Consider the following 26010-nt stretch of genomic DNA (forward strand, 5'->3'; position numbering starts at 1 on the left):
GTTTAGTGTCTGATCATAGGGAAGATGACATTACAAAGGCAGGTCTGCAGAGGCTGGCCCCTTGGCCGAGGGTGAGGCAGGGACAAGACCAGGCACAGAGGAAGGGGAGGGCACATGAAACCCACTGGTGTGTTCTTTCAGGGCACAACACAAAATAAAACCACAACGAGCAGCAAGGAAACAATTCACACCAAGGACAAGAGTGGAGCCTGGGGTGGGTCAGGGGATGCGCTCACCTCCAAGGCCAGCGGTCGCACCCTTGAGAGGCTGACTCAGGCTCAAGCACACAGAGGCCACCTGAGGACATGGCATGTCCTGCTTTCTATGTGGAGTCTTTCTATTTATTATTTATACCTTACCTTTATAACCTCTCTCACACATGATATCTTGTTTATTCTTTTTTTTTTTCTCTTTGAGACAGGGTCTCACTCTATCATCCAGGCTGGAGTGCAGTGGTACCATCCCAACTCTCTGCAGCCTTGACTTCTTGAGCCCAAGCGATCCTCCCACTTCAGCCTCCAAAAGTGCTGGGATTACAGGCTTGAGCCACTACACCCAGCCTCATTTATTCCTTTAAAATGAGGAAAATGATGACACACCAAACTGGATTGTAACAAAGCCTGCACAAGCCTAGAACACAGCCCTTGATCCCCCCAGCACAAACGTCCTGCAAAAACCTGGTTTGGGAAAAACTCACCTTTGGAGATAACTTAGGGACAAGGAACCAGCAAAGGATCATCCTGAAGACCTGGCCCACAGAAGAATGACTGACAGGCAGGTGAGTCAGAGCACTGACCAGAAGGTGCGGCCACGTGCTGCATGAACAGCAGGTGACATTGGCGGAGGGAGCAGCCATCACTGCAAACCAGAGGCATGCATGAGAGTGCAGGGAGGCGGCAGGGCTGCTGGGGAGAGGGGATGCTGCCTGGCCAAGCTCGAGGTTGGAAAAGCCCAGCTCGGAAATGATTTCCTTGGGAGTAGGCTGCAGGGAACCTAGTGCCAGATATCTACTGAAAGATATCTTCCAAGCTCCTTACGTGCAGAATCAGAACTGGAAGTCCTCACTTATTACCATTTTATTCTTGGAGCTCCATGCTCCTTAAGACATCAAATGAATCAGCAATGAACTGAACCAAAGTTTAAAACTGCACAGAAATGCCACGTTGCTGAATACTGCCACATTGCGGCCTTCTGGCCAAAGCAGCAAAGTTACCTTCTGAAAACCTGCAAGGCTAGGAATGGGCCTCACCCAGGGAATCACCCAAGGCCTCTGGAAGCCAGGCCAGGTGCACAGCGACAATCTGGGAGGAAGTTCCAGCCACAGGGAAGGAAGGCAGTTCAGGTGTACAGCCACAAGGCTGCACTTGCTGGGGCTCTGGCCTGCAGAGGCTCCTAGGGCAGGGAGGGCAGGGAAGGCAGGAAGAACAGTGCTGTGGTGAGTGGCAGAGAAGGCCTTCGATCCACAGAAAGGAAGAAAGAAAAGAAAAGGATTAGCCAGGCCAGGCACGGTGGCTCACGCCTGTAATCCCAGCACTTTGGGAGGCTGAGGCTGGAGGATCGCTTGAGCCCAGCAGTTCCAGACCCACCTGGGCAACATGGTGAGACCCCATCTCTACCCAAAAAAACTCAAGCAAACAAATTAGACAGGTGTGGTGGTGTGCACCTGTGGTCCCAGCTACACAGGAGGCTGAGGTGGGAGGATTGCTTGAGCCAGGGAGGTGGAGGCTGCAGTGAGCTGATTGCTTCACTGCACTCCAGCCTGGGTGACAAAGCAAAACCCTATCTTGGAAAAAAAAAAAGAAAAGAGAAAACAAGAACTGCAGAAATAGAAAGGAATAAGCAAAAAATCATCTAAACAAGAAGAGGAGACAAGAAGTGCAGGGAAAAATGACAGAAAACTGTCCACTCATCCGAAACCCAGGTGGTGTCCCTGTACCAAGTCAGACTGTGACCTCCATGCTTCAGGGCCGGCTGTAGGCAGGCTCTGAATGAGGAGGAGTTTTCAGAGAAGAACATCTCAAAATGGAAATATTTCAAAGACCAAACAGTGTAAAAGCATCTCCAGGAAGACCTGGGCTTCAGACCCCTACTGAAGGGGTCCCAGGCCCAGGCTTCCCCTGGCGGGGGGTGGGTCTCTGAGGCAGCACTTTGTCTCCTTTTCATGGAAATATTATGGTCCTAGAATAGAATCTGGGCCTGAAGAGGGGCCTCCCCTGGCCTCCAGGGGATGGAGCACTTTAGTGTAAATGTAATTTTTTCAAGAATAGTTTTGTTTTATGTTATTTTAACACTCCCCAGGGCAATCTGCTGCACACTCCAGTGTGGGCAGCATTCATCCTAGCAGTTCTACCAAAGGGATCCGGGTCTGAGGACTTGTAGTTCACTATGGCGCTCCTGCTGGGGCCTGACAAAGGCACAGCACCAGCATCCCAGGCGGCCTCAGGATGGAGCTGTGAGGACGCGGGATCCCCAAAGGTTAATGAAGTTCTCTCACAACCTCTGCAGCGAGGACATTCTCTGTCAGGAGAACCAGCCCTGGATAACTCCTTGTGCTTGTCCTAGTTCTGAGCACTTGGTACTTTAACTCATTCAATGCCTACAACCACCAGTTTTGAAAAAGTGAGAGGAAGCCCAGGGACGTGGAGTCACTTGTCCAAGATTGCACAGCTAGCGTGTGGCCAACCCAGCGTCTGAAATCAGGCGCTGTGAGTCAAAGTCCAGCCCCATCCTCTGGCTCCCAGGACTTCTGTCACTTGTGCTCTCTGGGGTCCACTTCCTCATGCTGCCACCTCCGCCGGTCTCCCCAGGTGATGGGCAGGGTCAGCGTAGCCAGTGCTCAGCCTGAACCCAGGCTCTTCTCTACCAAAGCAGATTGAGGGGGGGTGGGGGCAGCGAGCGAGTTGATGCCAGATGTTTGTTCATGGTGGCGCAGGGGGTTCAGCTCAGGCGCTGCTGGGTGGGCGGCAGATGCAGGCTCATCCCTATCTGCCTCGCAGAGGGCAGCACTGCCCCCGAGGTCACAGAGGTGGTCCTGCCTTCCGACACTGTGCCGTTCTTGCTGTTTCCATGAACTCTCCTTGGCTTTCTCTGGCTGGCTGTGCTTTCACGCTGTTCTTTCCAGAACGCTTGGCTGACGATCGGCAGGGCAGGAGGTGGGGAGTACTCAGGGCCAGTGCAGCTGCCAGTGAAGCCCAGCTTCTTCTGTCCTGAGACACCTCCAGCCCCAGGCCATCCCCTGCCTCCCTGGCCCAGAGCCCCCAGCCCCTCCTCAGCCCCCTCCCGCCTGCTCCCGGAGGTGCGCACGCCTGTCCTCCTGTTGTCTCAATGCCCTGGGATGCCCTGGCTAAGGCAGGTTTTCTGTCCTCCTTCCAGAGCGCTTCCAGGCTAGCAAAATGGCAGGGATGTCCTTTCCCCAGGCTGAGCCTGTCCTGTGCACCATCGGCCTAACCCCTGCTGAAAGCTGGGCTGTCCAGCACATGGCCCAGCTGCCCTGAGTGTTGTCATCATGATGAGTAGACATCCTCATCACCGGGACCTGGGCTGTCTGGCAGTGAACTGATTCCATGTCCAAGCCCCTGACTGTCTCCCCATTGGACCTGGCCAGCAGCTCGTGGCTGAGTAAAAACCTCCTCCCCACCAGTTGCCAGGCCGCCGGCCGCCAGTCTGATCGTGGGAGGCACCAGGTCTGATCTGCGCTGCCTCCTCTAGTGTCTGAGGGGCCCATTAACAGTCCTCAGAAGCAAGTCTACCTCGAGGACCAGTCCATACTTGAGGCCCATGGAGCCTGGTTTGTGAAATCGCGTTCATGCTGGTGTGCAGGATAGGTGTATTCAGAATTGTGTGTGTAAGTGACAAAGTGCATTTTCTGAGACAGCCAATTTGCTCAGCTCTCCAAGGGTCCATGACCCCTGGTGGGTTAAGAGGCACCTATTGGAGGAGACCCATCCTGCTCTGGAAGGCCTGAGACAGACTCTTTCTGGGTCCCATTTTGCTCCCATTCCCAAAGGGGCAGCATCTGTGGGGAGCCTCAGGCCTGGGCTGGGGACGAGGGTGTGGGAGGCAGGCCAGGGCCCCATGGTCTTCTGGGGCTCACTTACGGACCTGCATGAATCACTGAATGCCCCCTACCATAGCTTCAAGGCTCCGTGAGGGGCACTGCTGTGGGTCGGGGTGGGGGCGCTGTCAGTGAAGGGCCAGGTCTGTGCCCGCTGTGGTCCTGGGATAGCCAAGACAGCGTGGTCTGGGGCTGGTCCTGCGTGTGATTTACCCTCAAAGTGGCTGATGCAGGGAAGCATGCTGGCCAGAGCGCCTGTCCCTTGTTCAGTTTTCTTTGGAACTCACCCAGGTTCGCTTCGTTGCAATCTCTTGTTCCTGGGCAACTGGACTCAACCATTAGGTGATTTTTTTTGGAGCAGAAACCACAACAGGCCAGGCATCTGAAATGGAAGCCTTTCTGTCTTGATGTTCCTAAGCAGTGCTGGGGCTCTGGCAGGAGCTGCTCTTTGCACTGGGCTGTCACTGAGCTAGAGCCTAGAAGGTGGCAGGGAGCTGGTGGAGCCCAGGTGCAGGCAGCCTCACTCTCACAGGCCTTACAGGACCCTACCGCTTTCTTTTGCTTTAGACCTACCTGATGACTGGGATGCTGCAGATGAGCTGGGGTGGTGGCATCCCTGTAGTCCAAGCTACTCAGGAGGCTGAGGTGGGAGGGTCACTTGAATCCAGGAGTTTGAGGTTGCAGTGAGCTAGAGTTGTGCGTAAGTTTTTTGAAGAGACAGGTTCTTGCTGTGTTGCCCAGGCTGGTCTGGAACTTCTGGCCTCCAGCTCAGCCTCCCAAAGCACTGGGATTATAGGCGTGAGACACCATGCCCAGCCCAGTGTTTGATTTTTTTTTTTTTTTTTTTTTTTTGAGACAGAGTCTCGCTCTGTCATCCAGGCTGGAGTGCTGTGACTCAATCTCGGCTCACTGCAACCTCCGCCTCCCAGGTTCAAGTGATTTTCATCTCGTGCCTCAGCCTCCTGAATAGCTGGGAGTATAGGTGTGCATCACCACGCCTGGCTAATGTTTGTATTTTAGTAGAGGTGGACTTTCACCATGTTGGCCAGGCTGGTCTCGAACTCCTGACCTCAAGTGATCTGCCTGCCTCGACCTCCCAAAGTTCTGGGATTACAGGCGTAAGCCACCGCGCCTGGCTCAGTGTTTGAGTCAAAATGCTGCTGTGCAGGTGCTGCCCTGCAAATGATCCCAAAATGATCATCCAGCAAGGGAAGCAGGGGAACTGCACGGGGGCTGAAACACCCATCCTGGATGGCACTCAGCTGTGGGGAACTGCATGGATCGTCCCCTCACTGGCGGTGTCCTCTGACCACAGGGGCGCCAAGGCCTAGCCCACGGCTTAGCGTCCGCACCAGTGGCCATAGCTTTGGGGCCGCCTTCCCAGCACAGTCCTGCTTTCTAGGAGACAACTTCATCATTCATTCCAGCAACTTCCAGAAAGGCCCATCAACTCTTCGGTAGAAAGCAGAAACAAGTTTACTCCTAGGGCTCTCTGAACCCTCGCCTTGCTGTGTTTGCCACTTCTAAATTGCTGTGTTGTGACCCTTACCCTAATCCTAACCAGCCCCACATTGAAAGACCCTAAACCAGACTTCATAGTCTCCCAGACATCTCGGCCCTGCCCTTCTGCCACCATGCGGTGGAGGAGCGTCTGCCCTCTCAGGTCCATCCTACAGAGAAAGAAGGAGAGCAGGGGAGAGAGGGAGGGGCAAGGAGAAAGAAAGAAGAAAAAGGGAATACAAGGAAGAGAAAGAAGGAAACAAAAATAAACAGCAGTAGATCTTTCTTTCTTTCTTTCTTTCTTTCTTTCTTTCTTTCTTTCTTTCTTTCTTTCTTTTTTTTTGAGACAGTCTCACTCTATCATCCAGGTTGGAGTGCAGTGGCACAATCTTGGCTCCCTGCAACCTCCGCCTCCCAGGTTCAAGCAATTCTTCTGCCTCAGCCTCCCCAGTAGCTGGGATTACAGGTGCCCACCACCATGCCCAGCTAATTTTTTTTTTTTTTTTTTTTTTGAGACGTAGTCTTGCTTTGTCTCCCAGGCTGGAGTGCAGTGGCGCGATCTCGGCTCACTGCAAGCTCCGCCTCCCGGGTTCACGCCATTCTCCTGCCTCAGCCTCCCGAGTAGCTGGGACTACAGGCGCCCACAACCACGTCCGGCTAATTTTTTTTTGTATTTTTGGTAGAAACAGGGTTTCACTGTGTTAGCCAGGATGGTCTCAATCTCCTGACCTCATGATCCACACGCCTCGGCCTCTCAGAGTGCGGGGATTACAGGCGTGAGCCACTGCGCCCGGCCCATGCCCAGCTAAATTTTGGATTTAGAAACTTGGTTTCACAATGTTGGCCAGGCTGGTCTTGAACTCCTGAACTCAGGTGATTCTCCCACCTCGGCCTCCCAAAGTGCTGGGATTACAGGCTTGAGCCACGGCGCCCAGCCAATAGTGATATTTCTTTTTCCATTTTAGAGACAGAGTTTTGCTGTGTCACTCAGGCAGAAGTGCAGTGGCGGGATCATAGCTCACTGCAGCCTTGAACTCAAGTGATTCTCCCACCTCAGCTCCCAAGCAGGAGTAGCTGGGACCACAGGTGCAAGCCACCACACCTGGCAAATTTTTGTATTTTTTGTAGAGACCAGGTCTCACTATGTTGTCCAGGCTGGTCTCAAACCCCTGGCCTCAAGTGATCCTCCCACCTCTGCCTCCCAAAGTGCTGGGATTAGAGGTATGAGCCACTGTGCCCCATTGACAGTAGGTATTTCAGATGAGTTCTATGATTGTTTTTCTATGTATGATGTAAGCAAATTAAAGAAGTAAAAAATAATCGCCTAATATAAAACCGTTTGGAGGAATTAAAATTTATTTTTTCTTATCCTTTCCGGTGTCTGTTAACACAACAAATAATTTTAAATAATCTAAGAGCTCATAAGCAAATCTTTATGTTTCTCAAACTTTAAAAAGAAATAAAGATGGGAAAATCCTGAAACTACATCCAGCAGAGGAGAATGGACTGTAGTTGTGTCTGTGCTGGTTTGGAAGGGATCATGTCATCCCTAAGGGTAATTTGAGAACAAAATCAAGATTTCAATGAAAGCTGTTCCTCTACTCTGAATGTCTCTTTCCATGTCAACATTGGAGCACTGGGGTTTATGTAAGGAGCGTTTCCTAAAGTTAATACCTGAAGGAAATTTACGAGGTCATCTCAATGTCTGAACATGCAGCATCACCATTTACAGTGTGGCAATTTCCATATCAGGTCTATGTGGTGAACATCTGAGAGAAACCTGAAAGACCACAGAGTGAAACATGTAATGTGGCTCTATGTTGGGAATTTAGGCGACTGCCACTTTTTTCTACCTTTTAGTTTCTTTGTTTTTTCTAATTTCTACAATCAACAAGTATTACGTAATAGACACTAAAAAGGAAAATGAGAAGGAATTGGCAAAGGCCATCAACAGACAGCTCAGAGCTAGAAATGTGCATTTAGGCCTGGCGAGGGCTCAGCCTGTGATCCCAGCACCTTGGGAGGCTGAGGCGAGAGGATTGCCTGAGCCCAGGAGTTCAAGATCAGCCTGGGCAATATAGTGAGACCCCATCTCTACAAAAATATTGAAAAATTAGCCAAACATGGTGGTGCATGCCTCTGGTCCTGGCTACTTGGGAGGCTGAGGCAGGAGGATCACTTGATCCCAGGAGGGAGAGGTTACAGTGAGTTGAGATCGCACCACTGGACTCCAGCCTGGGCATCAGAGCAAGACCCGTTCTCAAAAAAAAAGGCCAGGGGTGGTGGCAGGTGCCTATAATTCCAGCTACTCAGGAGGCTGAGGCAGGAGAATTGCTTGAACTTGGGAGATGGAGGTTGCAGTGAGCCAAGATCACGCCACTGCACTCCAGCGTGGGTGACAGAGCAAGACTCTGTCTCAAAAAAAAAAAAAAAAAGAAAAAACCAAAATACTGAAATTCTCTTTCTTCATTCTCAGAGGAATGGGTGTCTCTTTACATAATACCCAGGCTAAGAGACAGCGCTGTGAGCCTGCTCATCATAAGTATACATGAAACCTTCCCAGTGAGGCAGAGCACATACAGGGGTGAGAGACAAAGGGAGGGGCTTGAGAATTTGTAAAATTCTTTTTGTGGCAGAAAAGAAATAGACAACTGTTAAATTTATGAAACAAATACAAGTAAATAAATGTAAGTGTGGATCTTAAGGACAACTGCCATAAAAATAAACATAGTGCATTGCTGCTGGGCGCAGTGGCTCACACCTGTAATCCCAGCACTTTGGGAGGCTGAGGCAGGCGGATCACTTGAGGTCAAGAGTTCGAGACCAGCCCGGCCAACATGGCAAAACCCTGTCTCTACTGAAAATATAAAAATTAGTGGGGTATGATGGCTCATGCCTGTAATCCCAGCTACTCAGGTGGCTGAGGCACGAGAATCGCTTGAACCCAGGAGGTGGAGGTGGCAGTGAGCCAAGATCGTGCCACTGCACTCCAGCCTGGGTGACAGAGCAAGGCTCTGTCTCAAAAAAACCTACAAAAAACCCCCAAAAACCAGAGTACAGTGCTTTTAAAGTACCACAAAAAAGCCCTCAAAGCATGATATATCTGGTGGATGCATGAAAGAAAAACAAAGAGACAAAACCTCTTTGCAAACTACATTTATAAGGGAACTTCCTTTTCTTGTTAAAGGTTATCTACCAAGACCTGCAACTGCCACATTTAAGACTTTAGGAGCATCCCCTTTAAAATCAAGCACGGGATCAGATGTGCACATCACTATGCCATAGTTAGCCGCAGTTTGCAGGTGTTGTAATCATGTATGGAGAACACCTACCAAATGAAACAGCTGTCTCCTGTGTTTTGCTCTGGCATACCACGAGCTTCCCCCTTCATCGGGGACCCCTGCCCCTGTGGGCATGCCCAGGCTGGCTTTAGGAAAGGAGGTGGGACACACTCAACACCGTGGTTGTTCCCACAGCAGGAAAGTGTTTGTTTCCACCTCCGTACCCTAGGGGAATCCTAGAGGCAGCATGAGAGGCAGAAAGATGAGCTCCAAACATCAGCTTTTCTATAGTTAATATGTGTTTAATACCCTTGGTGTCAGTACATAGATAGCATACGTGTGTGTATCACACATTCTCCCTCTTTCTATGCATGTGCAAACACACTCCTTGACCAAAAAAGGGCAAAACAGAATTGGAAAAGTGTCCACTCAGGACACTGCATGTTGTGGGCCGTTCCCTCTCTCAGGTTTTGCGTCACAGAGATTACTGGGAAACCACGTGCGCTGCTTGGGTCGGGAGGATGGGACCTTTGGATTCCATCCCATCCATGCAGTGAGCACACAGCCATGTGAAAGAAGCCTATTGTCAGTGAGCATATTGCTAAGAAAGAAGTGTTAACAGGCTAATTTACCATCCAAGCACAATTATTTGAGTAAACAAAATGTTAATCCATCAGGCCAATTGTGAGACTGAGATGTACAATTGCCAAAGAATTATTAAATAAGCCACATGTGACACATAAACACGAAAAAAAGATTGGAGTAGAACTTGGGAATGTCATAATTTCTAACTCAAAGATTCGTTCTCAATTGAAAAAATAAGAGGGAATGTAAGAGTTAAGCAGAAAGCAGAGTTTCCATTGTCAACTCTGTCCACCATGGGCATTTTAAACACGCAGATGCCCAGGGCCACACCTGGAGACGTCAGTGCAGGACAAGGGACTGGGCTGGGGAGCAGATGTCTCATGGTCTTTCCATTGAAAATAGTGACACAGAGCTGATATTTCCTTTCCTCTCCAGAATCAGATCTGAAGAGTATGACGATCTCCAGGTGCACAAGGGGAGGTGTGCTGACCAGGGCAGGGGAGGGCAGGTTCAGAATGGGCTGCAGGAAGAGGGGCATTCTGCCCCCCAAATTAAAACACCTCTCTTGCAAGTTCAGGAATGGGTGCAGCTGCCTTCTCTGAGAGGAAGAAATCAGTTGCAATTAAAAAAATATGCCACAGCATGGACACCCCTTTAAAAGGTCATGCTAAGTGAGAGAAGCCAAACGCAAAAGGCCACATATGATCTGATTCCATTTGCCTCAAGTGCTGAGAGAAGGACATCCACAGAGATGGAAAGTGGTGTCGCGATGGGGTCAGGGGCTGATGGAAGTGCCTGAAAACTGGATTGTGGTGAGCGTTGCTCAACTGCATGCATTAGCTAAAAATTATTGATTTACACCTAAAATGGATGAATTTTTTTTTTTGAGACAGAGTTTCACTCTTGTTGCCCAGGCTGGAGTGCAATGGTGCTATCTCGGCTCACTACAACCTCCGCCTCCCGGGTTCAAGTGATTCTCCTGCCTCAGCCTCCTGAGTAGCTGGGATTACAGGCATGTGCCACCACGCCCAGCTAATTTTGTATTTTTAGTAGAGATGAGGTTTCTCCATGTTGGACAGGCTGGTCTCGAACTCCCAACCTCAGGTGATCCACCTGCCTTGGCTTCCCAAAGTGCTGGGATTACAGGCATGAGCCACCGTGCCCGGCCCAGTTTCTTTTCTTTTCTTTTTGAGATGGAGTTTCACTCTCATTGCCCAGGCTGGAGTGCAATGGCATGATTATTTGCTCACTGCAACCTCCGCCTCCCAGTTTCAAGCGATTCTCCTGCCTCAGCCTCCCAAGTGGTGGGATTACAGGCATGCGCCACCACACCCAGCTAATTTTGTATTTTCAGTAGAGATGGGGTTTCACCATATTGGCCAGGCTGGTCTCGAACTCCTAACCTCAGGTAATCCACCCGCCTCGGCCTCCCAAAGTACTGGGATTACAGGCGTGAGCCACCATGCCTGGCCAAAACTGGTGGAATTTTATGCGGGAGGGAGGTGAAGAAGCCCCCTCCCAGGAGCAGGTCAGGCACAGGTGAGAAGTCCCAGCGTGGCTGGCAGGGCCAGTGGGGAGGCTCCGTGGCCCAGCAGCTGGGTCTGCGGGGGGTTCTGCTGCCCCTTGACAGACCTTTCAGGAGCCTCAGCCTCGTCATCACCATAAGCTAGGGTGATGGCACTGCAGGCTGGCAGGCTACACTAGAGATGCAGCCCTCCGGGTGGGGAATGGGGTGACACCCTGCCCTCAACCAGGAGCAGAGGGCCCTGTCTGGGGGCTCCTAGTGTGGCCCCAGAGTGCCTAGGGGCCACAGAGTCCAGCAGCGTGTGGAGCCCATATGCACACTCAGCTTTCCTAGTGACAGGTGAAGCCAGCTGGACTTTCTGGGTGCAGCAGGTACTTGGATAACTTTTCTGTCTAGCTAGAGGATTGCAAACGCACCAATGAGCACTCTGTAAAAACGCACCGATCAGTGCTCTGTGTCTAGCTAAAAGATTGTAAATGCACTAATCAGCACTCTGTAAAATGGACCAATCAGCAATCTGTAAAATGGACCAATCAGCACTCTGTAAAATGGACCATCAGCAGGATGTGGGTGGGGACAAATAAGGGAATACAAGCTGGCCACCCCTCCCAAACCTCTGCCTCAGCCTCCAGAGTAGCTGGGATCACAGGCATGTGCCACCATACCTGGCTAATATTTTTGTTGCTGTTGTAGAAATGGACTCTCCCTTTGTTGCCCAGACTGGTCTCAAACCCCTGGTCTCAAGTGATCCTCCCACCTCAGCCTCCCAAAGTGCTGAGATTACAGGTGTGAGCCACTGCGCCCAGCCATATAACAGTTATTAACCAGAAATTTCACATCCTTTTTTTTCTTACAAAGCATTCAAAATGCAGTGTGTATTTTACCCTCCAGCACATTTCCATTTGGGCCAGCCATGTTTCAAATGTCCATCAGCTGCCTGTGTCTCTTGGTCATGGTAGTGGACAGTCGTGGTGGTTCAGTCAGGCTGGTGGGGAAAATTTTAGTTATAATAGCTACAAACCCTCTTGGAAGGCCTCAGAGTTCGCATAACTTCAGTAATAAATCTGACTGAAGGCAGCCTAGTCCCCTTACCTTTAGTTAAATAAATTAGGGTAGAAACAAAGGAGTGTAGGGAGTTTATCTAACTAACTTGTTTAATCATGTGGTCTTAAGACTAACCTTTGTTATACTGAGGGTGCTTAATTGCTTTCTACTTGGGAGGTCCGCAATGTCAATTACCCTCTAGTGGTGTTGACTCAAGCCTTTGTCAATTAATCTTTACTGAATAAATGCGAGTCTCACTAGCTGTTCTGGCCGCAGTGGCAACTGTTTGTGGCACTCTGCATGGAGTCTGTAAGCTGCCCAGATGCTCAGCTGGACTGGCAAAGCAGAATATCTGTGTATCAGTGTACTTTATTCATCCATCCTTGGGTCAGGGTCTGCGGGACAGACCCCCACAGCCGGTGCCCCCACGTGATGAACACTGGGAAGGAAGCAGAACGGACCCCGAGAAAGGAAGGTGAAAAAGGAAACACGTGGTCAGTGAGTAATCAGTAAGTCATTGGTGCCCACTTGGGATTTCCAAGTTCGGGGGAGATTGTTCATGCTGAGATTTCATCATGGGACAACAGTTATCAGCTCAACAGAAACAGTATATAAAAGTGTTGAAACAGTTGCTAAAGGCTAGCAGACCATCAGTTTTGCAGGCTCAATTAAAGGACTTAATGCAAACTGTTGAATCCCAAAGCCCATGGTTCCCTGAAAAAGGCACACTAAACATGAAGCTCTGGGAACAAGTGGGGAGAAATATTTATTTATTTATTTGAGATGGAGTTTCACTCTTGTTGCCCAGGCTGGAGTGCAATGGCACAATCTCGGCTCACCACAACCTCTGCCTCCCACGTTCAAGGGATTCTCCTGCGTCAGCCTCCCGAGTAGCTGGGATTACAGGCATGTGCCACCACGCCCAGCTAATTTTGTATTTTTAGCAGAGACGGGGTTGCTCCATATTGGTCAGGCTGGTCTCGAACTCCCGACCTCAGGTGATCCGCCCACCTCAGCCTCCCAAGGTGCTGGGATTATAGGAGTGAGCCACCGCGCCCGGCCTGTGGGGAGAAATCTTAAACAACATTATGCACAAGGGAAACAGGTCCCAGTAACAGCTTTAACGCTATGGGCTTTAATTAGAGCAGCCCTGCTGCCATTATACATGCAAGAGCCTAAAAAGGGGAAGGAGGAGGAACTGTCACCCACCTTATCGCCTTGTGTTCCCTCAGCCCCAGTATCACCGGGGCAAAATAACAAAGAGGAAAGGGAGGTTTCACCTGAGCCCCCTCCTCCAATAAGTAGGAAAAAAAGACAAGAAACATGCTCCAGCTATGGGACCTTGTCTTAGGCAAGCGGCATTACAAGGGCCCTTAGCCTGCCCGTAATGCAAGATCGGCAAGGCAATCAGCTACATAAGGGGTTAAGAAAAGGCATTAGAGGCCCGATCCCGGGGGCGGGGGCGGGGGCGGGGGCGGGGGCGGGGGCGGGGGCGGGGTGGGGGGGGCGGTGCGGCCGAGCTAGCAAGCATTAAGTAGAAGGGAAAGCTCCGCGGCCAGGAAGTTCGCGAAACCGAAGCCAGCAAGTGCTCCCGGGAACTCTGCACCGAGGGCGGCAGCTGCAGCAAAGAGCCAGGCCCGGCGCGGAAAAGTTAGCCTGTTAGGGCGGGGCAGGAGGCACGCGAGAAAGTCTGACTAGCCAGCGGCGCCCGGGGGAGGAAGTCTCACAGGCGAAAATCAGCACAGAAAAAAGGGGCGCCTTTGCAAGCGCAACGCTGCCGCTGCCCCAGGACCCGCCTCCTCAGCTCTCCAGCTCCGCAGGCGGCCTACGGCAAAATTTCGAGTGCTCCTTGTAGAGGAGCGACATCCCAATGTATAATTCTATGCTAAGATTTAAGTAAAATTTAAGAATTTGAAAAACCTCTTTCTGATAATGGCCACTGTTCTCTTTCTCTTACCCCTAGCGTGACTCTCCAAATCCAATTTAAGCAAAACTAACCTCTGAAGGGGGAGAAATTACAGAAGTCCCATGAGTTAGTTAAGGAGCAATTAAAATCAAGCTCTGCTCCCTAGTGAAAAAAAATTTCCTGATTGCAAGATTATTCATTTTATGGATACTATTCTAACAGCCCTTAAAATTCACCCATTTTCGTCATTCCCAAAAAGTCTAGTAAATATTTTACCTACAAAAATAGTTCATTCCCCCCTACCTGATGCTTTAACACTGTTTACTGATGGGTCTAGTAAACAGAAAAGTGGCAGTCTAGTAGAGACCAAATTCAATCACTCAATCTGTTTACTAGCAGAGAGCTGAGATTAGGGCTCTGATACTGGCCTTAGAAACTTTTTCAACTCAGCCCATCAATATAGTTAGTAATTCTGCTTACTCTGTGTATTTACTACAGAACCTTGAGACAGCACTAATTAAGTCTACTCTGGAACCAGCCCTGTGTGCTCTTTTTCTTCGACTTCAGCAATTGCTAGATCAACATATACATACTATTTTTATTACACACATTCAAGCCCACAGCTCACTGCCTGGCCCATTGGCTTATGGCAATGAACAAGCAGACCTTCAGGTTATGACATCACTGCTTGACCAAGCCACCCAATCACATCAATTTTTCCACCAAAATTGGACAAACTTATCTAAACAATTTCAACTTACACAGAGACTGGCTAAACAAATTATCCTACAATGCCCCGATGGCCAGCTCACAGGCATGTCCCCTCCTTCAACAGGTGTTAACCCTAGAGAACTAGAACCTAATCAGTTATAGCAAACAGATGTTACCTACATCCCTAAATTTAAAAAACTAAGATATGTGTGTGTATCCATTGATACCAACACTCATTTAACTAGTGCACATGCTCTGCTTAGAGAGTCCACTCGATATGTCATTAAACATCTTTTAACTGTTACATTTATAAGACAACCCGCAAAAATTAAGACTGATAATGGTCCGGCTTATGCCACCTCACAATTTCAACAATTTCGTCACACGTGGAATATCCAACATTCCACAGGCATCCCATATAATCCCCAAAGACAAGCAATAGTAGAATGTGCCCACTCCACTGTTAAAAATATGCTCAAAAAACAAAAAAGGAGGAGTATGGGTAAAGACCCTGCAACACTATTGGCACAAGCCTTATTTACCCTTAATTTTAAAAATTTAGATGACAAATTTCATTCAATCAGCTGTAGAAAAGCACTTTGATAAAACCTCTCAAGGCATAAAACCAGCAGTTTTATGGAAAGATGTGAACAGTAATGAATGGTGTGGTCCAAATGAATTATTAACGTGGGGAAGAGGGTATGCTTGTGTCCACACCCCCTCAGGTCCTCTTTGGATTCCAGCATGATGCATCAAACCATACCATGGTGTAGCTAGGACCGAATCCGGTACCAGAAATAAAGGAGTTAACCCTGCAAGACCCACAGCCCTGGACAATGTGGCTTCCACGGATAACGTGAGTCCTGGATGTTACCTGGGGGATGCTGAAGAGGACAACTCAGGAGGCTGAATGAATCCTGCTCCAGACACAAACACCATTTACTCCAGATAATTTGTTTCTTGCTATGCTTTCTGTTGTACATTGCATCTCATGTAGGGTATTAATCGTTTTTATTCTCTCACTTTGTCTGCAACCTGTACCTGCTACTACACTGTATTGGACTCATATCTTAGACCCACCTTTCTTTTGCCCTGTCACCTGGGCAGACGCTCCCTTCCCAGCCTATTATAACGTGACTGCTTAGTTAGGAGGAATAGATTTACCGCCAGTGAGGTCCCACAATAATGGCACACATTGGACTAAGATGCCAGATAACATTACATATCACTCCACTATCCTCCCACTGTGTGTAAGTTATAAAGGCTCTAACCCTTACTGTGTACCTGCCCCAAAACAAGTATGGCTACATCACTGTGAAGGAAATGCCTTAGCATTCTTAGCTGCAGGAAGCCTCAAACTGGGCAATGCAATCAACACCACTTTCCCAAACATTCCTTCCTGTGCTAAAGAACAAAGCCAGGAAAGTAATGGATTCCACTTTAGCTGGGAGGTCTGTCACAGGAGACAAGCCCATAGCCTCCAGTTAGGCAATTATAACATCTTAGACTGGTGCCCCCATGGCTGATTGTAGGGCAGCCTTACTAATGTCTTCATCCATCACAGCATCAATCACGGTTTCATAGCCACGTCTCGTTCCCCTATAATTTGGGCCGATGGGGGGATGAGATATCCCAGACCCTAAGTAAAGTCCATGCCACCCCAATGAAACTTATGGCACCTGGGACATCTTAGCACCTCCCTTAACACCTGGCATGGGACATGTCATAAATCCAGTCGCAACTATACCATAACCTTTATTCATAATCACACTGATCAGTGCCTGATTTGCTCTACCCATCCATATGTTTTCCTTATGGGAACTAACATTTCCATTACACCTCAAAACTTCACGCTTGTGACCCGGGTGCAGGGACAGGCTTGGTTTGCCTCATGTATCACCACAATATATCTAATTTAAAAATTACTAGTGTCATGATATTAAGGAGACAATCTGAGGCATTCCTACCAGTCAATCTGACTCACGATTGGCAAGGTTCCTCTGTCCTTGTCACCTTAGAATGTAGAACATACCCTATCCCACGTCAGACACAAAAGATTCATAGTTACACTTATGGCTTTTATAGTCTCAGCTATAGTCATCCTGGCAACTGCTCGCGTTGCTCTTGCATCTATTACTGAGTCAGTACAAACAGCTGCCTTTGTAGATAATCTGGCCAAAAATGTGTCTAATGAACTCTTACAGCAAGGTATAGATCAAAAAATTCTTGCACATCTGCAAGCCCACAAGGCAGCTTTAGAATACGTGGGGGAGCGACAAGATGCACTGGCATTCCGACAGCAATTAAACTGTGACTGGGAGCATAAACATATCTGTGTCACTTCTCTACCATAGAATCAATCTATACATAGTTGAGATGAGGTGAAACAACACCTCTGGGGAACCTTTCATGACAATTTAACAGCAGACATAAAGCAACTTAAAACAAAAATTTTAGAATCCCTTCACACCATAGATCTACACACCCAACAAAGAGCCATATGGAAAGGTGTGCAAAATCATCTCTCCTGGTTAGACCCCCACTCCTGGAGGTCACTCTGACTGGAACTGAATGTTGCAAATTGTACTCATGATTGTTTTATGTTATTTGCTAATTCTAGGATGCAAAGCTGGAATAAGAGCAATGACTGCCATGCCCGACAAACCTGTTGCTGCACACATCTGCAGTCTCTAATGCAAAAGACCTGATGCAGAAAACAAAAAAGGGGGAGATGTGGGGGTTCAGTCAGACTGGTGGGAAAAATTTTAGTTATAATAGCCACAAACCCTCTTGGAAGGCCTGAGAGTTTGCATAACTTCGGTAATAAATCTGGCTGAAGGCAGCCTAGTCCCTTTACCTTTAGTTAAATAAATTAGAGTAGAAACAAAGGAGTGTAGGGAGTTTATCTAACTAACTTGCTTAATCACGTGGTCTTAAGACTAACCTTTGTTCTACCGCTGGTGCTTAATTGCTTTCTACTTGGGAGGTCCACAATGTCAATTACACAATGTCAAGTGTAGAAAAATTGGATGTTTCAAAAAAGAACACCGCCAGACCTCTGGGCGGAAGGGATCTTAAAACACGGTTACCCTCTCCACAGAAAAAACACGAGGACTTTGCCCTCGTTGCAATAAAGGAAATCATTGGGCTAATCAATGCCACTCAAAATTTCATCAAAATGGCACGGGAAGCGAAAAGGGGACCTGGACCCAGGCACTTCAAACTATGAGGGCATTCCCCGTCCAGGCCACAACTCCGTTTCAGGGGTGGGTTTCCAGAGGCACATTGATTCCCTCTCCTCAGGAACACCTGGAAATGCAGGATTAGCTCTCCTAGAGAAAAAATTATGTTGATTGAAAGAAACAAACTCACTAAGATTCCCGTTGGTATTTGGGGACCTTTGCCAACAATATACATGAGACTGGTTTTGGTAAAAGCTGTCTTTACTTACAGGTCCAGGAGTTGTTGATTTTGATTGTGAAGGAGAAATTCAGGTAGTGGTAATGTCACAAGATCTTTGGGTTTTTGAACCAGGAGAGCGTATTGCTCAGTTGTTGCTTATTTCCTGTAAATTGTACCCTTCTCTAAGTAAGAAGTAAGGAGATCAGGGATTGGGGAGGTATAATTAGGAGATAAATTTATCTATCACAACCCATAGCATCTCATAGACCCAATTGTGCAGTGTACATTGAAGAAAATAAGTTTTGTGGGCTTATGGATACAGGAGCAAGAGACTGGTCTCTTGTGGTAATAGATCTTGAGGATTGTTTATGAGAAGGATAAGTCTTGATTTGCTTTTTCCGTGTCTTCTGTTAATCAGAAAGAGCCTGTCTTTCATTATCAGTGGAAAGTTTTACCCCATGGAAATTGACTAAAGAGGCAGAAGCTGAGTTACAATTGCTTCAGCAGTGGCATGCCTCCTGGCTACAGCCACAAAAACCTTTGCTTTTACAGATTTACTAATGTGGGGTCGAGGGTATGCTTGTGTTTTTGCAGGAGATGAACAAACCATGTGGGTGCCGTCAAGATGTGTGCAACCATGGAAAGGGAGACTGGAGGGACCCATGGATTCCAACTACAGGCCTGGTTCCCCCAGTATGAGCAATGAACCAGTTGAATCTGAATGCGAAAACAAAACGAGGACCAACCAGAGTCACGCTGACACCAACCCCCGTGACATGGGGACAGATCAAGAAAACCACACAGGAAGCTGAGAAACTGCTGGAGTGCCAGGGTTTTACCTTGTGCTGGAACTCAGAGGTACAATCGATGCTTAATGGACCAATGCTTTCTGACTGAGCTCCTCTCTACCCTGAATACAAGAGAACCTAATAGGCAAGAATATCTTCACCCCTGTTCAACATGAAGAAGTTGCAGAAGAGAGACCTTCATCTTTCTGCAACCCTTAGGATTAAGCGTCCTCTTGTTAAAGGGAAGGGGGAAATATGTAAGAAGCATTCAAACCAGAGCAACTCCATTTTGAATAAGGGCTAAGAAAAATGAAGCTGGATCACCAACTCGCAATTAAGGGCTGCACAGCCTGCAATTGCCTTGCTCAATTAATTTAAAAACAAAAAGGAGGAGATGTTGGAAGCCGCACAAATGTTTCTTATGATTAGACATAATTGAAGCCTGTTAGTAACAATATGAACCTGTGATCAATTAAGCATCTGACCAATCATTACCTCCTCCTCCTTGCTGTTGTTACCCAATAAATACGAAGGGCTGTAGAAGCTCAGACGGCTGCCTTTGCTTACTACAAGCAGAGAGCCCTTTTCTTCTCTCTTCTTCTTCCCCATGCTAGCCTTTCCTTAAAATAGTTACTTTTGTCTTTTATCATTTCTACGTTCGTCTTGTAATGACAGTCTCAAGCAGTAACAGTAGTAACTACTGTAATGACAGTCTTAGGCAGTAACAGTAGTAATTGTTGTAGTGACAGTCTCAAGTAGTAGCAGTGGCAGTCGGCCACAGATCATCACCCAAAGGTGTCTGGGATTCTGGTTCCAGCCAGCGAGGCCCAGGTTGGACGTATGAGTCTGGACCTGATAGCACCCACACTGTGTCTGCAGTGCCAGAGAGGGACAGATCGCAGAGTAGGTGGATGCAGAGGGAGGCACGGAGCCGAGGACTGAGTCTCGGGCATGCCAGTGGGAGGTGGGGGAACCAGGAAAGGGGGTTGAGGGGAGGGAACAGGGCAGGGGTGTCCTGGGACAGGTTAGGAGGCCGAGGAGGGGCTGTGGAGGAGGAGGACATAGGAGAAGGAGGGGCTTAGGAAGGCAGGGGTGAGCCCATACAGATAGGTCATGATAGGCTACGTCACCATAGGAAACTAAGGATTAGTTTCTAGAATTGGCTGCTGTGGGCCGGGTAATCCCACAGGCTGTGGGATCACGCCTGTAATCCCAGCACTTTGGGAGGCTAAGGTGGGTGGATCACCTGATGTCAGAAGTTCGAGACCAGCCTGGCCAACGTGGTGAATCCCTGTCTCTACTAAAAATACAAAAATTAGCCAGGTGTAGTGGCACATGCCTGTAGCCCCAGCTACTCGGGAGGCTGAGGCAAGAGAATCACTCGAATATGGGAGGCAGAGGTTTCAGTGAGGCAAGATTGCAACACTGCACTCCAGCCTAGGTGAAAACAGTGAAACTCCGTCTCAAAAAAAAAAAAAAAAAAAAAAAGAATTGGCTGTCATGGAGGCCATTGAAGCCTTACAAGACCAGTTTTGGTTGAGGAAATGATTTGGAATAGATTCAAGAGTGATGGGATGGGAGTGAGTATAGACCATGAAAGTAGATGAATTTTTGAGCATATTTTCCTGGAAATGGGAGCAAAAAGAGGCACAAGAAAAATAGAGTCGAGAGAGTATTTTAAAGGATTTTTTTGTTTGTTTGTTTTTAGAGACAGGGTCTTGATCACGGCGCACTGCGGCCTCCGTCTCTCAGGCTCAAGCGATCCTCCCACCTCAGCCTCCCCAGTAGCTGAGACTACAGGCGCATACCACCATGCCCAACTAATTTATTATTAGCAGAGATGAGGTTTCTCTATGTTACCCAGGCTGGTCTTGAACTTCTGGGTTCAAGTGATCCTCCTGCCTCAAAGGGTGTTTGCATCACTATCTCTGGCAGAGTCTCCATGTGGCCTCCCCAGCATGGTGGCCTCAGGGCAGCCAGGCTTCACACCTGCAGTTGATCCCAAGGCGCCTGCCCCAAGAGAGGCCCATGACAAAGCTGTGTGGTCTTGTGTCTCAGAAGCCATACGCTATGAGTTAAGGCAGTTATTGAGGGCCACCCAGGTCAAGGGGTGGGGACTTGGACTCCACCTCTCGATGGAGGTGTATCCAGGTCATACCGTGGAAAGAGCATATGTGACCACCTTTGGAAATGCAATCAAGAGCTCCTAGATCAATGTGCAGCCTAAATCACAGTCTATTCAAAACCATGTAGCCCATCCTGCTGACAAGTTCTTACTTATGTCCTCCCCAAATGCCTCTTTCCCTAACTCCCATCTTCAGTCCAATGTGGCTGTTGAGGAGGGGTGGAATTATTCCCACCTGCAAAGGCAGATTTCAACTTTTGGGGTCTGAGGGATCGGAATTCCCACTCCTGTTCTGCCACCTATGCACTGAATGGCCTTGGGCAAACATCCTATTCTCTCAAGCCTCAATTTCATCATTCTAAAAGTGTGGATGATCATGATATTCCTTTTTAAAACATAAACGTTTATTGAGCACCTACTATTATAGGTTTTTTTGGTTTGTTTGTTTGTTTTTGAGACAGGATTGCATTCTGTCGCCCAGGCTGGAGTGCAGTGGCGTGATCACAGCTCACTGTATGTAGCCTCAACCTCCTTGGCTCAAGTAATCCTCCTGCCTCAGTCTTCCGAGTGGCTGGGATTACAAGTGCGTGCCACCCACTCAAATAATTTTTTGTATTTTTTGCAGAAATAGGGCTTCACCATGTTGCCCAGGCTGGTCTTCTCCTGGGCTCAACCCATCTACCCACCTCAGCCTCCCAAAGTGCTGGAATTACAGGTGTGAGCCCCCACACCCAGCCAGGAGAGGCAAAATAAACATGTTCCCACAATGATGCCCATGAATCCCTAAGACAGGGAACTTGAGTTAAAAGCAAGAGTTCAAATCTTTGGGACAAAGAAAGAGAAGGTTTGGCTGGGGAAGAAGAGTAAGAAGTGTTTCCAGTGCACTGTCACCAGTGCCACAATCACGTAAGGACGGTTAAGTCAAGCATGAAATTAACAGGAGCAGAAATCTGTGTTCCTTCCACTCAAATCTCTGTGGCTGGGCTTCATGTTTGTTGAGATAATTGTCCCCCATGAGATTACCCTGTGCCTCCAAGGAGACACTATTCTCATTAACGCTAGGTGGAGTGCAGGCTTCCCCAGCAGTACCAGCCCAACAGTCTCTCACCAGCTGGTGGTCTCCCTCCTCCAGGGTAAGGCCACGAAGATGTCTCTACCTCTCCTCGTAAAAAGCCCAGCCTGACTCTTACCAACCTGCCCATTGCTGGGACACCTGTGGAGGAGCCTGGGGCAGGAGGGAGGACACAGGACTTCTCTATGTGGCTGCGCCCTCCCCCCAGTAGGCTCCACCTACTTCACCCACTCCTGACCAGTGCACCCAGCCTATGATCCCTCGGCCATGCCGTCTACCTCTACATGCCTTAGGCCTGTACTAGCTGGCATGGCCTCTGCCTGCATATCTAAGATGGGATCCTTGACCTCATCAAATGAGGCACCTGCAAAATTTCATCATTCTGGAGAGATTTGAAAGATATGTAATGATATTATTTTGCATTGAAACACAGGCCTGGCGTGGTGGCTCACACCTATAATCTTAGCAGTTCGGGAGGCTGAGGTGGGAGGATTGTTTGACACCAGGAGATCTAGACCAGCCTGGGCAACACAGTGAGACCCGGCTCTACACAAAATACTAGTTAGCTGGGTGTATTGATGTGCTCCTGTAGTCCTAACTATTTGAGAGGCTGAGGGCAAGAGGATTGCTTGAGGCCAGGGTTCAAGGCTGCAGTGAGCCATGTTCATATCACTGCACTCCAGCCTGGGTAACAGAGCAAGATCCTGTCTCAAAAAAACTCCAAAAACAAAATCCCCAAAACAGAAAATAAAAAAGAAACACAGCCAGGAATGCAATGTTACCTGGTCTCTCTGGGTCTCCGGATGTATGGATTAACACCTTCCTGTGAGGGGTGAGAGGAGGCGGAGGGGTGCGGCCTGCTGGACACTGGCACAGCTCCCAGCCTCGTGACCGCCCCCTCCACTGCCCGCCCCTTTCCATTCGGTGGCTCCCAGCCACTGCCCTCGGCCCGGCCATCCCTTGCCCTTCCCTGCTCTCCTCTTGAGGGACTGCTCTTTCTTACTCACTTTGCTGGCACAAGGCCCTCTTCGTCCCTGAAGGGGAGATGGTGAGGGGCCCACACTTACCGCCACTCGCTGTGTCTGACACCAGCCCACTCAGGCTAAGACGTGCTGCTGTGACGAAGGGGCCCAGATCTCAGAGACTGTGACCCAGAGGACTATTTCTTACCCACATGGACCGTCTACTGCGAGTCCCCTCAGCCGGGGCCTTAGGATGCAGAGGCCACAAATGGGACCTGCAAGGCTTGTGGGAGGCGAGGAGTGAAGGGAGCCCAAATTCCGGCCCCTCAGCTCTTCCTGGGGGTGCCCAGGCCATGGCTGCTCAGACCTCCTTGCCAAAGCTCATCCCATCCCCAGCCTGCTGTCAACAGGGGAGGCAGACCCCCAATAGCCGGGAGGGATGGCAGGGACTCCCAGCAAGTGGCACCCTCCATGGCTGGCTGTCCACTCGCCTTTTAGGCCCCTCCTCAGAGCCCTGTGAGGAGGAGAGGAGTGGCTCCACAGAGCTGTGGGGCCAGGCAAGCAGCGACTCAGGGTTGCTGCAGTCCTCCGGGGGGATCTCAGGGCTGAGCCCAGCAGGGGATGAAGCCAGAGTGCCCTGGAGTCCAGCTCTAGCTATAGGTACAGGGATTCGGGGTGCTCAGGGGACCACACAGAGGCTGCGGGCTTGAGAGATCAGTGAAAGTGGCAAGGAGGGCCAAAGGAGGGGGTGGGTGACCCCAGGAGGGGGTGAGGTGTTCAGAGGGGATGAGATGTTCCCAGGAGGGGGTGGGTGACCACAGGGGGGTGAGATGTTTCCAGGAGGGGGTGAGATGACCCTAGGAGGGGGTGGGGAGACCGTGACCCCAGGAGGGGGTGGGTGACCACAGGGGGTGAGATGTCCCCAGGAGGGGGTGAGATGACCCCAGGAGGGGGTGAGAGGATCCCAGGAGGGGGTAAGATGTCCCCAGGAGCGGATGAGTTGTCCCCAGGAGGATGTGGTGTGTCCACAGGAGGAGCTGGGTGGATGCAGGAAGGGGTGGGGTCACCACAGGAGGTAGGGGGACCACAGGGGGGGTGGGTGAGGTAACCACAGGACCTCAGGTGATCTATCCATTCTCGCCCCACCGGAAGCAGTTTCTCGACCCTGGGAAGTCCCCTCTGTGCTCACCCCCTGAGCCTGTCTCCAGGATCAAGAAGGAGGCGCCTATCCTGGTTGCTGGACAGACCCAGACCTCCCCATTTCTGTCTCTCCCTCTAGGATCGGGGACTTTGGGGGAGTGGGCCAGCTGTCCACATGAGGGGCAGGATTGGCTGTCCAAGCCCAGAGGCTGTTGCTCACAGGTGTTCCCTGGATCCAGAGGACTGTAGGGCATGTCCCCGAATCGGGCAGTGTTATTTCAGGAAACCTCAGTGGCACAGCCTTTTGCCAGGCATGAAGTCCAGGGTCCTCAGGCTGGACGAGGCGCATCCTGAGTCCAGATGCAGAGAAGTGAAGCCGCACTTCACAGTTTTTTTCTGGAGTTTCTTAGTCATGGAGCCGTGGTGCTCGGGGGCTCTCAGAGACCCTAGAGTACAGCATGATCTTTTCATAGATGGGGCTGCTCTGGTCCAGGGAGGGGAAGGCCCAGAGCAAGACCCTGGGGGGTCTCAGCTGTGGCAGGCCTTTTGCTCCTGGTCACCCTGCGATTCACAGGGGTTGACACACGCAGCCTCAAGCCCTCCAGAAATGCCCTCTTGGTCATGTAGTGTAGACAGGGCACTATTTAGAACCACAGTCTCGACTTCAAGTCCTGTCTTTGCTGTTTATGGCTGTGTGCCCTGGGGAATTGATTTAACCTCTCGGAGCATCTAAAATTGGGTTGCAGTTGCCCCATCACATCGAAGGGTGACTAGAAGACTGGACTGCCCTTTTCTGTTATCACTGGGTGTGTGGAGTTGATGGAAGAGAAGCAGTGCCTTTCATCTGTTCTGAAGCTGTGTTCACTCTCAGCACTTCAGAGTCAGGAGCTGGGCGGGCAGCAGGTGATTCTGCACACTTTCACCCGGAACCTGACTGGATGACCCCAGCCCTCAGTGTTTCCAACAAACCACTGAAGGACCACGAGGAAGAAGCCAGCGTCTGGGATGGTGTCCAGAACATTCTGCTGACACCTGCTGGTATGATCAAGGAAGCACCAGCTTCGACCTCGCAGAAGGGCACAGAATGGAATCTGGAGAAAGACAGCAGACGTTCTATCAGAAGTGCCATGCCACCCAGTCCTGCTGACAAAGTGGACGGCATGGTGTGCAAAACCTGGGCATTACTGTCTCAGAATCAGAAAGGGACTCCGGCGCCTCCCTCTTGCTCAGTCTCTCTCTCCCTGCTCCCCCCCACCCCGTGATATTAGTAAGGAAGAGAAACATGTTTTTAGGGACAGAAGAGGCAGCTCTTTCTTCTGCCCTAGGGACAAGTTACCCCCAATGATTGGCAGAACATTTGAGTCCTCGCCTCTTCCTTATGTCTCCCTGGGATTCTGTGACGTGAGAAGACAGCACAGGAATCTGTTGTATGCACAATACACACACCTGTTCTGTCAATTAAAGCAGGGAGATCATTCAAATGCAGTAGCAGTCCTCGTGAGGCCACCTGCTCTCTGCTACCAAGCCTGGGGCCCTCCCTGGAGATGACAGGGCAACCCTCCGGTGTACGTCCCTCCTGAGGGCTTCTGCTTAATTCACTTTTGTGTAATTTGAGCTTCATCTGTGAGTTAACACAAATGGATGACATGAAAAGTGTCCCATGGATTCAAGCTTCTGTGACATGCTTTTTCCACTTAGCAATGTAATCCATATTAATGCATATAGGACGACCTCATTTCTAAACTGCTGAATAGGGATCATTTATTTACACTTTTCCATGTTGCTAGACACTGGGGACATTAGTAGCTATGGACGAATTGCCCTCCAGAAATGCTGCACCTATTTACACCCCACCAATCCTAAACATTTTCATAATTCACAGTTTTTGCCAAACTGACGAGTGAAAAATGTGTCT

Source organism: Gorilla gorilla, chromosome 8, assembly GCF_029281585.2.
Source record: "Gorilla gorilla gorilla isolate KB3781 chromosome 8, NHGRI_mGorGor1-v2.1_pri, whole genome shotgun sequence".
NCBI classification, from domain to species: Eukaryota; Metazoa; Chordata; class Mammalia; order Primates; family Hominidae; genus Gorilla; species Gorilla gorilla.